General features: G+C 35.6%; 1 pseudogene; it reads left to right on the forward strand.

The window, feature by feature from the left end:
- Positions 1–15,242, forward strand: part of LOC126782252 (heat shock cognate 70 kDa protein-like) — a 92,608-nt pseudogene that overhangs the window by 30,569 nt on the left and 46,797 nt on the right.

Consider the following 15,242-nt stretch of genomic DNA (forward strand, 5'->3'; position numbering starts at 1 on the left):
ATTTTATCTCTCCTTACCTGTTTCTTCTTTGTGTTGAGGGTTTGTCGCGAATGTTATCCAAGACAGAGCTAGAAAGGCGTATTCATGGTGTGGTAATAGCTACTGGTGCGCCATCGGTAAATCATTTATTTTTTACCGATGACTCTTTCATTTGAGCGGTGGAGGAAGAGTAATCAGATTTCTCACATTCTGGAGCAATATGAGCGAGCTTCTGGTCAATGTGTGAGCCTTGATAAGAGTAGTATTTGCTTTTCAAAGAATGTGGACTCTGATTTTCTGCATGCTCAGGTTAAGTTGGGGGACTCGTATGGTTGGAGGAGTTTGATGAAGGGAAAAGAGGTCAAGGTACTTAATTAGGCGGGAATCACAGTTTTCTGTTTGGAATGAGCCATGGCTGCCTTGGCCTCACACTTTCTGACCCTGTCTCCCTGTTATGGAGGGTCTGGAGGACCTTGTTGTTGCTGACCTGATTGATGAGGAAACTAGAGCTTGGAATTTGGACTGGTTGGAGGATATTTTTATTCCAGAGGAGGTTATCATTCATTTGAGTATGAGAAGAGTTCATGATAGGCTGATTTAGCACTTTTGTAAGAATGGGGAGTATTCAGTTAAAAGTGGTTACTGAGTGGCTTGTAATAGCGAGAGCTTTGTGCCTCAGACTTCCTCTTCAAGTGGACGTGCTCATAGTCAAGGTGTTTGGAAGAAGGTATGAGGTGCCTCTGTTCCTCCTAAGGTCAAGGTGTTTGTGTGGCGGCTGTTAAGACATATCCTTCCTACTTGGGCTGCCTTGATGTCAAAAAAGGTATCTATCGATGACTAATCCTGCTTATTTTGCCAAGTTGAGGTGGACTCTGATATGCATACTTTCAAGAATTGCAATGTTGTTGCTTGTTTCTGGCTTATGAGCTTTCTGTGGTTGAGAGCTCAAAATCATGATTCCTCTAATATTCGAGATTAGATTGATAGTATTGTGCATAAGCTTCAAAAAGGTGGTGTAAATATTTTTCTTATGTGCTTGTGGACAATATGGGAGGAAAGGAATAAATTGTTATGGCGGGGAGGTGTTTTTAATCCTTTGGGTGCGGTTACTTGGTCTATAAGGCTCCTCCGTGACTATCATGCTTGCCATTTGAAAGTCCAAGTTCAGAGGGAGAAGAGGATGCTGCCTAGATGTCGGATGGCTCCTCCAAGAGGCCGGCTGAAGATTATTAGTGATGGGAGTTTTCCCATGGATTCTGGGGGAGGTGGTATTGGAGTGGTTGTGAGGGATGACAGGGGTGAGTTTATTGCTGCGAGTTCCTTGTTCATTCCTTACATGGGTTCGGTGGTGCAGAGTGAAGTGGAGGCTTGCAAATGTGGTTTGACAATGTCGGTGTAATGACCCGATTTTTCGGGATCGATTATTTGAATTGGTATGATCTTGTAAACTCTGTTCGATTTCTAAAACGCATTTGTTTCGCCTCATGACGTTGAAAAATCGAAAACGGAAACGTTATCGGAATTTTTAATCAGAAAAACGTTACGTTCCGCAACGCGAGAATCGACTTTTATTCCGTCGCTCGTTTGTGAAAACTTTCTTCACGAAAGTTGTAGAGCTCGTTGATACGAGTTCGTGGACACGTCACACATTCTAATCGGACGTCGTACGTGAAATTTATTAACGACGGAAGTTAGTTTCCGATTTGGAAAAGGGTATAAAAGGGAAAATTGAGGGATTAGGATTTCCATTTTCGGAAAACCCTCACCTCGCCTCCCTTTCCCCGTTTCTCTCTCTTCTCTCTCGTTCTCTCCCCGATATTCCCTCCCTCCCTCAGAAACTTCACCGGCGATCTCGCCGACCAGCCCACCGTGGGCCACACCGCCTAGCCCAGAAGCACCGAACTCGACCCGAGGCTCGCACGATCCCTCCGCCGTCCGAGCAGCTCCTCCGCCGACGCAAGCTCGCGGTTCACACCCCTCTCCGCCCTCCGACGCCACACGCGAGTGTTTGAGACGCGATTCCAGCCGCGACACGCCTCCCCGAGAAATCGAGCTCCGCCAGCCTCTCAAGTGTCTCCGGCGACGATCCGACGGTCCTAAGGTCCGATCGAGGTGAGGATTAACTTTGTGTGGTTATTGCGATTGTTTGTGGTTGTTTTGGTTGAATTTTGGGGGAAGATGGGAGGAGGTGGAGAGGAGGGAGGTACCGGTCGCCGGAGGTGGTGCGTGTACTCCACGCGCCGCCACGTACGGCGGCGCGTGAATAGTGGTTTCGAAAGTAATTTACGTACGGTAAATATAAATTTCTTTTACGTACGGTAATTGTAAATATAAATTACGTACAGTAATTGTAAAAGTAATTTCGAAAGGGTAATTCAGTAATTTTATTTACTGAGACAGTATGTACAATTGAATAGTACTTGGACGTACAAAGATACGTAAATAATATCTACTCGTACATGAATATGTATTTAAAGTGTATTTGTACGGTAATATGTGAATAGTAACTCGTAAAAACCAGAAATTTGCTGGATAGTAAAATATTATTACTGTTTCGGTATTTATGGTTTACGTAACAATTCTAAATCTGCTTCTTATCTTTTCAAGGTGATCGATACTTCAAGTAAAGGATTTACATTTGGAATCGTGGAAATTCAGGATTATAAGGTGAGTAAAATCTCACAATGACGAATCTACCCTTGCGGAGATTCAGGAATATGCTAAAGTTTAAATAATGAACTATGATATGTATTTGATATAATGGATTGTATATGTGTATAAATGGTAAATAGGTACATATATATGGTTTGCTATATTATATACTATCGTAATCTCCGTTGTGAATAAGTTTATTTTGGTGTTGATATTTATATATTGAGCATGTTGATTCGATTTGTACAATATAATGTGATGATTATTGTATGTGGTTTTAACATAGAGTTTGTTAAAACATTTTTGTCTTCGGACGTGTTGATGTCTTCGGACGTGTTGGCATGTCGGAACCTAGCCTTTGGCCGGGCGAAAGTTACGATACAGTTAGAGCTCTAGTCTGTCTGCCGGGGTACTGCATAAGAAGTAACAGATGGGTTATCGGCTTATGAGTACCCATATTTTTGATATTGGATAACATGTGGTTGTCCAATGTCGGCGGCGTACTACATGAGGGGTAACAGAGGTGTACCAGCGCTCATGAGTACCCGTATTATAATTGCATTTGGGTAAACAGAGGGGTTGCCCAATTTCTCATGAGCATATATATTTTCATATTATTAGACAACCAAATGGGCCGTCTAATGAGTCATGAGTGCATTTATAATTGATGATTTGTGGATTTTCGTATATATTTTTATGCGAGTTGTATTTGTTGTTTTACTCATACGAGCTGCAAAGCTTACCGGGTTTGTGTTTACAATCCCGGTGCACCTATTCGATGGTGTAGGGGATAATTTCGCAGGTGTGGATTAGCGGAAATTGACGGACCACTCTGAGGACTCGAAGTTGTATCTATCCTATCTTGTGGTGAGGATTGGTGTGGATTTATGTGAGGATTGGTGTGGATTTTGTGAGAATTTTTACATTTCCATTTGATATAATGTCTAATTATAAATTTGGTTTGTAATAATCGATTGGACTGAGTTGTATTTTGAACTCAGTAATGATTCCCTGTGACCATAAGATGGTTTCGATTTTTATTGAAATTGTTTTAGAGTTTTTCATGACTACAAAATTTGAGTTTCACATTCTAAATTTTGGGGTCGTGACAGGCGATACAACAATGTTGGGTCAACATTGAGCTGGAAAGTGACTCTTCAATTGTTGTTGCAGCCTTGAATAGAGTTGGAGCAAGCTCTGCTGAGATCAGCCGAATTGTAGAAGATTGTTAGAGTTGATTATGTCTCTTACTTCTTGTATAATTAGACAGATTAGTCGTGAGGCTAACAATGTGACTGATAGATTGACACCTAAGGTCCTAAACTAGTAGGAATCATTCTATTGGTCTCGTTCTTAATACGGCCCCAAGAATTATCCAGGTTGTTCTCTATGAAGATATGTGTAATGGTTTCGGTAATCAGAGTTTGGCTTTATCCCTTCTGATTAGTTGATAGCCTTGCCTATTATAATAAATTCTCAAGTTATTAAAAAAAACGTCTATGGATGATGCGACATGCATAATTTACTGTGTGAGAATAGAATATTGTAGGTTGGATTGCACATTTGTTTTTTATATGAATAATAATTCTTATTCATATATGTATATTATAAACCTGAATAACTGAGCTTTATTCATTTTCGATATAACTTAGAACAACTCACTACAAACATTAAAAGAGTTTTTATTCATACCTCTAAATATTTGTGACACTCTATACTTTAGATGTAAAAACAGTTTTGTCGTTCTACTTTCAAATTTAATCTGTATATCCTTTAACTTTTATTTTTTAATAGTTTTGTCCATTCCGTTAGTTGACCGTTAAAAAATTCCGTTAAGCCGTTAAAATGTCAAGAATACCCCAAATTCAAATCATATTTTTTTCTTTTTTTCTTATGCCTTTTTTATTTTCTCTTTTGGTCTTTCTTTTTGTTTTTCTTGTTTTTAAATTTCATTCATCATATGTGCTATCAAATATATATAATTGTAATCAACACAAATTATCAAATTAATTGTAAACATCTTATAATCAATTGGATAAATGCCTAAAATGACATGTGAGTGCCAGTACTCAAATCTAGTTATAAACTTCCTTTGTATTATGATGCTCTACAAACATATTTTGATTAATTTCTATAATGCTAAGACAAAAAAGACTTCTACTATCATATCCATACTTTGATGCAAAAATAGTTTCAAATTATTTATTTCCAACTTGATGTTAAGCAATTGTCATTAATTCTCCTCTTGTTTACAATTAATTTGATAATTTGTGTTGATTAAAATTATATATATTGGATAGCACATATGATGAATTAAATTTAAAACCAAGAAAAACCAAAAGAGAAAATAAGAAAGGCATGAGAAAAGAAAGGAAAAAATCTTATTTGAATTGGGGGTATTCTAGGCATTTTAACGGCTTAACGAAATTTTTTGACAGTCAACTAACGGAATTGACTAAACTGTTAAAAAAAGAAGGACAAAACTGTTAAAAATAAGAATTAAAGGATATACAAGTTTTATTTGAAAGTAAAAGGATAAAACTGTTAAAAATAAGAGTTAAAGGATATACAGATTAAATTTGAAAGTAGAAGGACAAAACTGTTTTTACACCTAAAATATAGGGTGTCACAAGTATTTAATACTTTGTTCTTTATATGAATAATAATTCTTATTCATATATGTATATTATAAACCTGAATAATTGAGGTTTATTCATTTTCGATATAACTTAGAACAACTCACTACAAACATTAAAAGAGTTTTTATTCATACCTCTAAAATAGACACTTATACCTTTTCACTTAATGGACCTCCAAGTTTCTTTTGTAAATCACAATTTTCTATTTACACCTTATTTTCCCACAATACCCTTGGTCAAATAAAATTAATGATTTTTTCTTTATATTCATACCTCTAAATCTGGATCTCTTTCAATGTTTCACAATCATATTGAATGCTTGCATCTTTGTATGACTGTATCCAATTGAATGTTGTGTTTTTGCTAATTCAATCTGATTAAAACAATCAATTTGATTGAATGGTGTTTAAGTTGATGAAATCGACAATTCATTAGGTTAGCTAGGTATGAGTTAGGTTTCTCTACTGGTTTCACATTCCGTCAATGTATAAGAATCATGAGAGAGCTCATAAATCATCAATTATATAATTACAATTGAATGATCTTACGACTCCAATACTACACCGATATGCAGAGTAAAACATACTTACATTTGATATATAAATATTGTGATTGGGTGAAGTGGCTTGGTTAACTTGGTGATCAGTTGGATCAAAGTCTTCTCTTCATAACGGGTGTATAACGAAAGTGAAATCTCAATGAGTATTAACTACATCTTTAATCCTGAATCAATCATATTACTTCGATCTTATCAGAACTAACAATAATGTTTTCTTTTATTGGGTTTGTGTTGATTCTTTGAATAAAAGAATGATATGTTTTTCCTTATTTTTTATATTCATTGGTAATTAGTCACAAGTTGACAAAGTCATATATAACATAAAAAACAATAAAGAGGTGTAAGTGTCTCCTAATTTTGGAGGTATGAATATAAAGACTGGGATCCTCTCATATAATGTCTCATAATATTGCCTAACAAGTAAATCGTGACCATCCATTATTAATCAATAGTTAAGATAAGCTCAATGTTAATAAATGTGTCCTACCCTTGTCTCAGCCAACTTTCTCTCCCCCTTCATCCCCGACCCTTCGAGCCCGACTAAATTGCTAATCTCTCCTCTCTTCTGACGCCGGATCTCTGCCACCCCCTATCAACCCCAGGTCGCCGACATCCTCCGCGGTGACTCAATTCCTTATAAATATTTTGGTTCTTCAGAGTATCTTTCCCTCCTATCATATCCCAAATTTTCTGCATGTCGGTGCAATTTGCACTTCATTTAGGGGCTAGCTATCTGTGCTATTTGTGCTTTTGTTGTTCAACTCGATCTGAACAAGAAGAAAATAAATGTATAAGAAGTCTAAGATCTGCACTCCCGAATTCACGATTGTCAGCTAACTTCGAGGGTTTCCTTGGAAGCTTACCAAGTATCTGCTTGAATTAATTGATGACGCTAAATTAACAAAATGACCACAAGCACAAATCCTATCACATCCAGCAAGCTCCTCCAAACCAAAACCCAATCCACACCTCAAATCAAAGAGTCATACCCCAATACAAGCAAACTATTCCAATTAATAAGCATAACCCATCTTATTAGAAACTGAACACCCAGATAGAGACACCCATTTCCATAAACTTAATCCCAAAACCAATAAACCAATGATAACAAGCACAAGTCTTGTATTTGATGCATTTCTCTCTCTCTCTCTCTCTCTCTCTCTCTCTCTCTCTCTGAAACACACGTATGGTATGTAGCAGTTGGTTCTTTGTTTCTGTTGTATTGCTCCTTTCTTTGTTGTTGTTACTGAGTTGGGATGAGAGAGAGAGAGAGAGAGTTAATTCTAGAAAAGAAGGGATCTTGCCATTGATTTACAATGAACGGTTGAGATTCACTTATTACGCAATATTAAGAGGCTTGTATTAGGAGAGGATCCCAGTCCGAATCTAACCTCCCAAACATTAATTGTAATTAGTTTTAGCAAATATCTCAAGCAATATAGTGATTATTGTTCTGAACAACAATCAACAAAGCTGAAGCTACAACATATATATATATATATATATATATATATATATATATATATATATATATATCCCGTTAGGCGAGGGAGGAGCAATGAGATTTTTATATCACGAATTTTAAATTTAGTAAGTGGATAGTCATAATATGTGATTTTCTCTCACATCAAATGTGTAATGTTACAATATTGGTCCCTTATAGTTCCTTCACATATTGTGATCGAGGTTTCAAATTCGAATCACCTATTATTTCTAAATGTTGAAAAAAATCATATTAGATATTTGAAAAAGAGTTTTTTTCACCAACAGTCCCTCAACTCTGGTGTACCTACCAATGTGATACCTCAACTCTTAATCGTACCAATGTGATACCCAGACTCTAGTATTGCTATCATTGAAGTACTTCCGTTAGTTTTTTTCAACTTTTCCGTTATCTTGGTGACGTGGCAGGTACGTGAGGCCCACAAAGAGGGTTAAAAGACAAAATTAACCTCATCTGAGAGGAGCAATGTTTTTCCCGCCCTTTACCTTGAGAAAGACACCCAACAATTCCAATTTTGGCGCCAATTTTCCCTACATACTCCTTAATTTGTGTCTCTTATCTAAACTAAAGAACTACCGCCAACCAATCGACCACAATCTGATAAAACCTAGATCAATCTCATTTTCTATTTTTACCCTAGCACTTGTTAAACTAACAGAATAAATATAGAAATTTATATGGAACATCTCATTTCCACAATCTCATAAGAATATGTGTTATGTGTTTTTATATTCTTATGAGATTGTGGAAATGAGATGTTCCATATAAATTTCTATATTTATTCTGTTAGTTTAACAAGTGCTAGGGTAAAAATAGAAAATGAGATTGATCTAGGTTTTATCAGATTGTGGTCGATTGGTTGGCGGTAGTTCTTTAGTTTAGATAAGAGACACAAATTAAGGAGTAGGGAGGGAAAATTGGCGCCAAAATTGGAATTGTTGGGTGTATTTCTCAAGGTAAAGGGCGGGAAAAACATTGCTCCTCTCAGATGAGGTTAATTTTGTCTTTTAACCCTCTTTGTGGGCCTCACGTACCTGCCACGTCACCAAGATAACGGAAAAGTTGAAAAAAACTAACGGAAGTACTTCAATGATAGCAATACTAGAGTCTGGGTATCACATTGGTACGATTAAGAGTTGAGGTATCACATTGGTAGGTACACCAGAATTGAGGGACTGTTGGTGAAAAAAACTCTTTGAAAAAAGACGTACAAATTACGTGGTTCATTATTCAAATTGCAACTACATTTAAGAAACAACATCTTTGTTCTATCACTTTATTGTGTGTCTTTTAAATGATACATACATCTACCTTTTGTATAGATGATGCCTTATTTACTGTGTGAGAATAAAATAATGTAGGTTGGACTGCATATTTCTAGAAAAGAAAATATTAGATACTTGCATGAAGCATAGTGAGTTTTTATTTCTTGATAACAGGCATAGCCGTAAGATTTTATATCATTTATTTAGTACATTGATAGTCCAAAATATGTGATTTTCCCTCAAATAAGTGTTATTTTATTGGTCTCGGTAGTTTTTTCACATATTGAGATTTAAATTTCTAGGCTAAATGTAAAAAAAAAAAAAACTATCAGATACGTGGAAAGTCGTACAAAATACGAGGTTCATTATTCAAATTGTAACTACAGTTAAGAAACCACATATTTGTGCTTCATTGATATGCCCAAAATTTTCTTTATACTTTAAATGATCTACATTATTGATAGAGCGTTGGTTAAAACGTCTATAATAAACCCTATAAAACATCATCGTTAGTATAGAATAAGCAGAGATCGTTCTTTCCGGGGAATTGAATGGAACTCTAAACTTTTAGTGTTAACAAATAATGGGGGGTTTGAGATTGATTATTAACTACTAAAATAAAACTTAAATTATTATTTACATGAACGACTTCTCTTTAACAAACTTAAACCAAATTTACCATTGCACCACATAATTACAAGTTCGAACCTATCATGCATTCTAATTCAACCAATTACATACTTTTTAGACACCAATACAATTAGAATCTTAGGGGATCATCTAATCGTGCAAGATTTCAATTAACATTTAGATTGACTTAGGGCCTAATCTAAATTTGCATGCAATCGAATTCAATAACACTTAGAGTAGAAATCAAACAAGATTACATTTAAGCACCAAATCTTTGTTGGAGACATGTTTCATGTATGGCGTCACCCACCATGGTTTCACATGCAAATTTCCAGAATTTTTACCACTTTTAATCAACACAAATCGAACCTACTTAGGGCATGATTCGATTTGTGTCAATATGGTTGATGAATCTAGCACTCAAACACAATCTTAGGGAATGCATCCAAGCACTAAATTCATATGCACATATCTGAAAATTATCTAAAAGTATGAGAAAGATGATTATAACACAACAATAGAAATACAAACTCATTAATTATAAAAAACCATCAATTCGGCAAAGATCCAAAAATCCAATAAAACAATCTGAAAATTCTAAAACAAATACAAAACTAATATTTCCACATAAATAACAACTTACAATCTTCATAGACAAAGAATTGTAGATTAATACAAATAGACGAAGCCATGGAGATGAGTTGCGAGAATCACACGTTGTAGGAACCTTGGAGGTGTGTCTTCAATAGTGAAACTCGGTGGAGATGATGATAGTTTTGGGGTGGACGGCTTGGCTAATTTGTGAGGGAAATTTATGGTGGTGTTTTGGCTCTTGAATGCTAATGAGAAGTGATCATATTTGAGAGGTGAAGCCATGTATATATAGAGGAAAGATGGAGGGTTTGAAATTGCTTCTTTCTTCCTATAATAATGTCATGCTTTAATCCCTTAAATCATGGAAAATTTTATTCCCTAAAACATGTCATGCTTTAATTCTTAAAACATGGAAAGTTTTATTCCCTAAAACATGTCATGCTTTAATCCGTAAAACATGCCATGTTTTATTCCCTAAAACATGCCATGTTTTATGCCTTTAATGATCATCTTCTATTTAATTGTTGCATGACTTGGCTCCATCTTTTTTTCTTTAATTATCTCTTTAATCCAATTTGAAAATAAGAAAATAAAATCATAAGTAAGAGATAATTAGTTTCAAAACCTAACAAGGATTCCTAGTCAAACTAGAACTCTAAACCAATTATGCGTTTTAACTCATGTAAGCACAAAAATGCATCCAATACCGCTCAAGACTCTTACTACGACTCAATAACTCAATAGTACAACAATAAGGGCTAAGCAAAGTACAAATTGAGGTAAAAACATGTTAAGAACGTCGCACAAAGTGCTCCTATCAACTACCCCACACTTGGCTTTTGCTAGTCCCTTAGCAAAACAAAACTAAATGAGACACTATTGCCCCTAAATGATTGTCTCATAATCTCAAAACACATAGTTTTCAAGTTTAAGCATTTGAATGTAAGCACATAAATTCCAAGTTTCATAAACATGCTTCATAGTATGAATTAGTCAGATACGAAACAATAAACATTTAACATGTTTAGTCAATCCAATCCTCCTCATAAGGCATACTCTCTTCTTTTCACTCAAATTCATGGTTATCATTCACACATAAATATATGCAAAAGAAATGATATTAAGACATCAAATAACTTGCATATTTCAACAAATGAAAACACTTTGTGAATGACATAGGAAAACCTCATTTAACAACTAAGTGCACAAATGGACCAAAACCATATGCTCAACTCTTGTGATCATCTCCACAAACCAAGATTTGCTCATTTTAAGAATCATTAGGATCATTAGATAAGATAAATGTTTAGGCGTAGCTAAAGACATGGAATATCAAGGAATCACAAAGGTAATCCTATAGACTTAGTAGAGTAAATATCATCCTTATGACACCACACACCATCAGGGGCCGAATATAACAAGTTGGACACAATCATCATTCTAACCACAAAGTGAACATGGACAAAGGTCAAGTAAAAATTTTTAGACCTTCAATTACAACTCAACTCCAAATCACAAATGAAAGACAACATAACATTTTTTCTTTTCTTGCCGAGTTCATCATTCTTTTTTTTTTCTCGGTAATGCTTGCTTAAAAGCTTGTTGATTTTTTTTTCAAATGTCTTCCACCCCACACTTATTTCATACATCATCACAACATCATCTCAATAAGAATTCTGCCAAGTCTATAGGACAAGGTAGAGGTAACTATACTAAGCATGGAGATAACATAGGTGATGAAGAAAAAGCTCAATGTAGGCTCAAATGTGGTTCAACTAAAGGGTCCCAAACATGGCACATATAGGGATACATGATTGTTTGGCTAAAGTGGTGGTATCACTACAAAAAATATGTTATTTGGCCACGGCGCATTACCGTAGCAAAAAGTCATTTTGCCGTAGCAAAGTAGTATTTGCTACGGTGTGGCTACGACAATGCCTCTGTTGCAAGTACTGGCGTGGCCAATACTCTTTGCTACCGAAATTCAGCCGTGACAAGGTTAATTGCGACGGCAATAGGAGTAGCAGGATTTCCGACGCATATTTTGCGACTGTTTCTTACTACTGTTAATGCCGTCGCTAAAGTAAACTTTACTACGGGATTTTACTGTTGCAACATTACTACCCAAATACTCATTTTCACCTCCCGCCTTTTTTTCCCGCCAAATTAGTGAAATATATATTCACAAATTTTGCATGTTTGGCTACTGTATTGTTGCCGTCGCAAATGGAAATCTACTACTTTTTTTTTCCCACAAAACCTGCGTTTCCACACAATTTTCACATAATAATCAAAACAACATTTTTCTTCAAGTGCCAAATGAAAAGTATCCAAATAAAATGTACTATATCATAATAGAAAAAGTTTACAACATAATATTGTAGTGTAGCAAAAAAATGTCTAGTAGCCATATATAAGACAGTACAAAATGAACACTCAAAAATCTAATTTTGTAAATTTTTGACAAGTTCTAGCAGATTCAATACATATAGCAAGTGGGAGGTGCAATATCATCCATCAACTTTGTTCATCAAACTCCCTATGGCTTCCTTCTGCATTTGGTTTTTCGCCAATGGACTCCCTCCCATCTAATGCATGGCCACTAGTTGCATCTAAAACCTAAGCATCAACAAAACAAAAACTATTGGACAGCAACAAATCAATCAATACAACTGTTAACAACAAACAATTTCATCTCCGTACTCACTAACATTAAGATGAACTTGACATTTTAAAGGTATATCATGTGCTCACTAACATCAATCACCACACCAAGTTATCATTTGTGCAATAAATATATAAAGGTAGTTAATATGATACCTGTCCATTTTGATTCCCCTCTTTGTTCTGCATTGAACTAATCTGATTCTGAAGCACCTGAAATTGTGTCTGAATCTCTTCCCGAATTAGTGGTTGAAATAATTCTTGAATATTTGCTACAACAGATTGAGTGATTTTTGCTATCAAGTCTTCACTGATTTGAATATTTTGAGAAGTGGTTGAAGATTGTGGATACACAAAACTACGAGGCACACCAGATCCATAAGTGCGACAATACCCATGTCCATCTTTCCCTACCACTTTATGAAAAATCTGGTCCTTAACAGCAATAAGGTTTCTCTGGTCCTCAGGCTCAGCCAATAGGTTGTCCTCATATTCTTTCTACATTCCAGTAAGAATAGAAGTTTAGATTATATATGGCTCTCAACAAGATCCATATACACCAAGCATCTAAAAACATACACACTTTAACTATCATAAGCTAGGGTCCTCTATCCTACTTGTATATTACGTATTGATAATCTTAGGAATGGTTAATATTATAGCTGCATATGATAAGTAATGTAAACCCACAGTTTAGCCTGCATTGTAAACACAAGATCTGAGATGCAATTGACAACAAAATCAATAATCAATATTTCAATTTATCCATAGTCAATTCATGTTCTAGGTTGGTGACTTAAGATCATTGGACATGAATGCAATAGGTAAACAAGAATGATGTTCTCCATAGGCATATATTATCATAAACAGGGAGAACATAATATTTAAAGACAATACGAACTTACAATGAGAGAAGCAACTTCTGGATTTGATTTGTCTCTCGCTTTCATCCACACATTCATCTTACTAGTGTCCTCTCCATTATGTTGCATCTGAAAATTATTTACGTACCATAATCAGTCTTGATTTATATTTCTCATGATGACTGCATAAAGTCCACTTAATTTCACACTCATCAACAAAAGTTCAACCAACTACCATAATTACTAGAACGTTACTAACCTCATGGCGTATTTGAGCAAAGTGTGTTCGTCCAGTATTATGAGCTGGTCCACGCAGGTCTCGGTTGATAGAGTTTATGGTTGATATCAGCTGCAATATAAAGCCAAATGTTGTGAAGCTATATTTATCATAATCAATCTAAAGTAGAAAGTATGTGTCTCTTGTACCTGAGCATCCTCACTACTCCAATAAGCAATCAGATCAGGCCACTGCTCAATCACAATATGTGGAGGACATTTGTTTATAAGATCTGGATCATCCTTGTTCTTCTCAAAGTACTTGAGTTTTGTCTTGCTTTTATGATCCTTCCACAAATTATTGCAAGTTTTCAAACATATTGCTTTATATTCATCTGGAACACTTACCAAACTTTCCTACAAAACATTTAAAAATTAGAGAACAGAGATACCAAATGTAAGTTCTAATAAACTTCAGCATATATATATATACACACATACTTGAACTTCCTTCCATATCTCCTCTTTGACTTCCGGATCAACCGACTTCCAATCCAAGATGGTGAGGGGAATCCTTTGCCCATCTCGTACAATTTTTCCCAATTGCCCTTTGAATTGGCCAGCCCTAGGTCCTACTGGTTGGAAATTGCTATCAAAAAGAACTTCGACCTTTTTTCCTGATTTCCACTCAGGAATACCTTTGCTGTTACCTCTGCCATTTACATCACTAACTTCTACTTCCATTTCTGAAACAAAAAATGCAGCTACTTTAGGTACGCACTCCTTTGATTATATTGTTAACAAGCCGATAATATGACATGATACAATTAGAAAAGTGGAATACCTGCTTTTTCAGCTCTAACTATTGGGGGTGGCACTACTAGTTGTGGAGGATGCGGCACTAGAGGAGAGGGTGGAGGAGGGGGTGGTGTAGAAGGTTGAGATGGTCGTTGTGTTTGTGATGATGTTGTGGAGGAGGTGCTACTTCCAGCTGTATGAGATGCACTTGATCTGACTGCCTCAGCCATGGTTTGTGGTCGAATAATTTTCCTTCTCTTCATATTGAACTGAAACAATAGAAAGAAAACAAATGAGTCACAACTCGTATGATTTAACAAATCTTACATAATAAAATGATCATAGATAATTAAAAACTGAAATTGTCATCAAGAGATTAATACACAAATCAAGTTGGAAAATATGCACAAAAACCCAATGTTGATGTTGGTCTTAGAGGAAAATCCTCAATAGTACAGTAGTATAAATCATCACTTGACACCTTCACACATACGATGTTAATGCAGAAAAAAAAAACATAACAGACCAACAATCTATTATTCACTCATCCACTTCCATCGGACTTGAACCACTAGGCCATGTATTCTTCTTTGTTTGTACATGAGTTAAGTCTCTTGTAGGCATCCTTGCAACATTCAACCAGTCTTTTCCTGAAGGATCTGGAGCATACCAAACTTGATGAGCTTGTGATGCTAAAATGAAAGGTTCATCCCCTATTCTGTCATTCTTGTACAACAAACGCTTGAAGTTCACTAAAGGGAATTTAAAGCTATCAAACTTTATGCCAGTACGTGGATTAACCCAATCACACTTAAATAGAACATACTTGACATCAATGGAATATGTGACTTTGATAATGTCAGTCAATCTCCCATAGTA

This window comes from Argentina anserina, chromosome 2, assembly GCF_933775445.1.
Source record: "Argentina anserina chromosome 2, drPotAnse1.1, whole genome shotgun sequence".
Taxonomy (NCBI): Eukaryota; Viridiplantae; Streptophyta; class Magnoliopsida; order Rosales; family Rosaceae; genus Argentina; species Argentina anserina.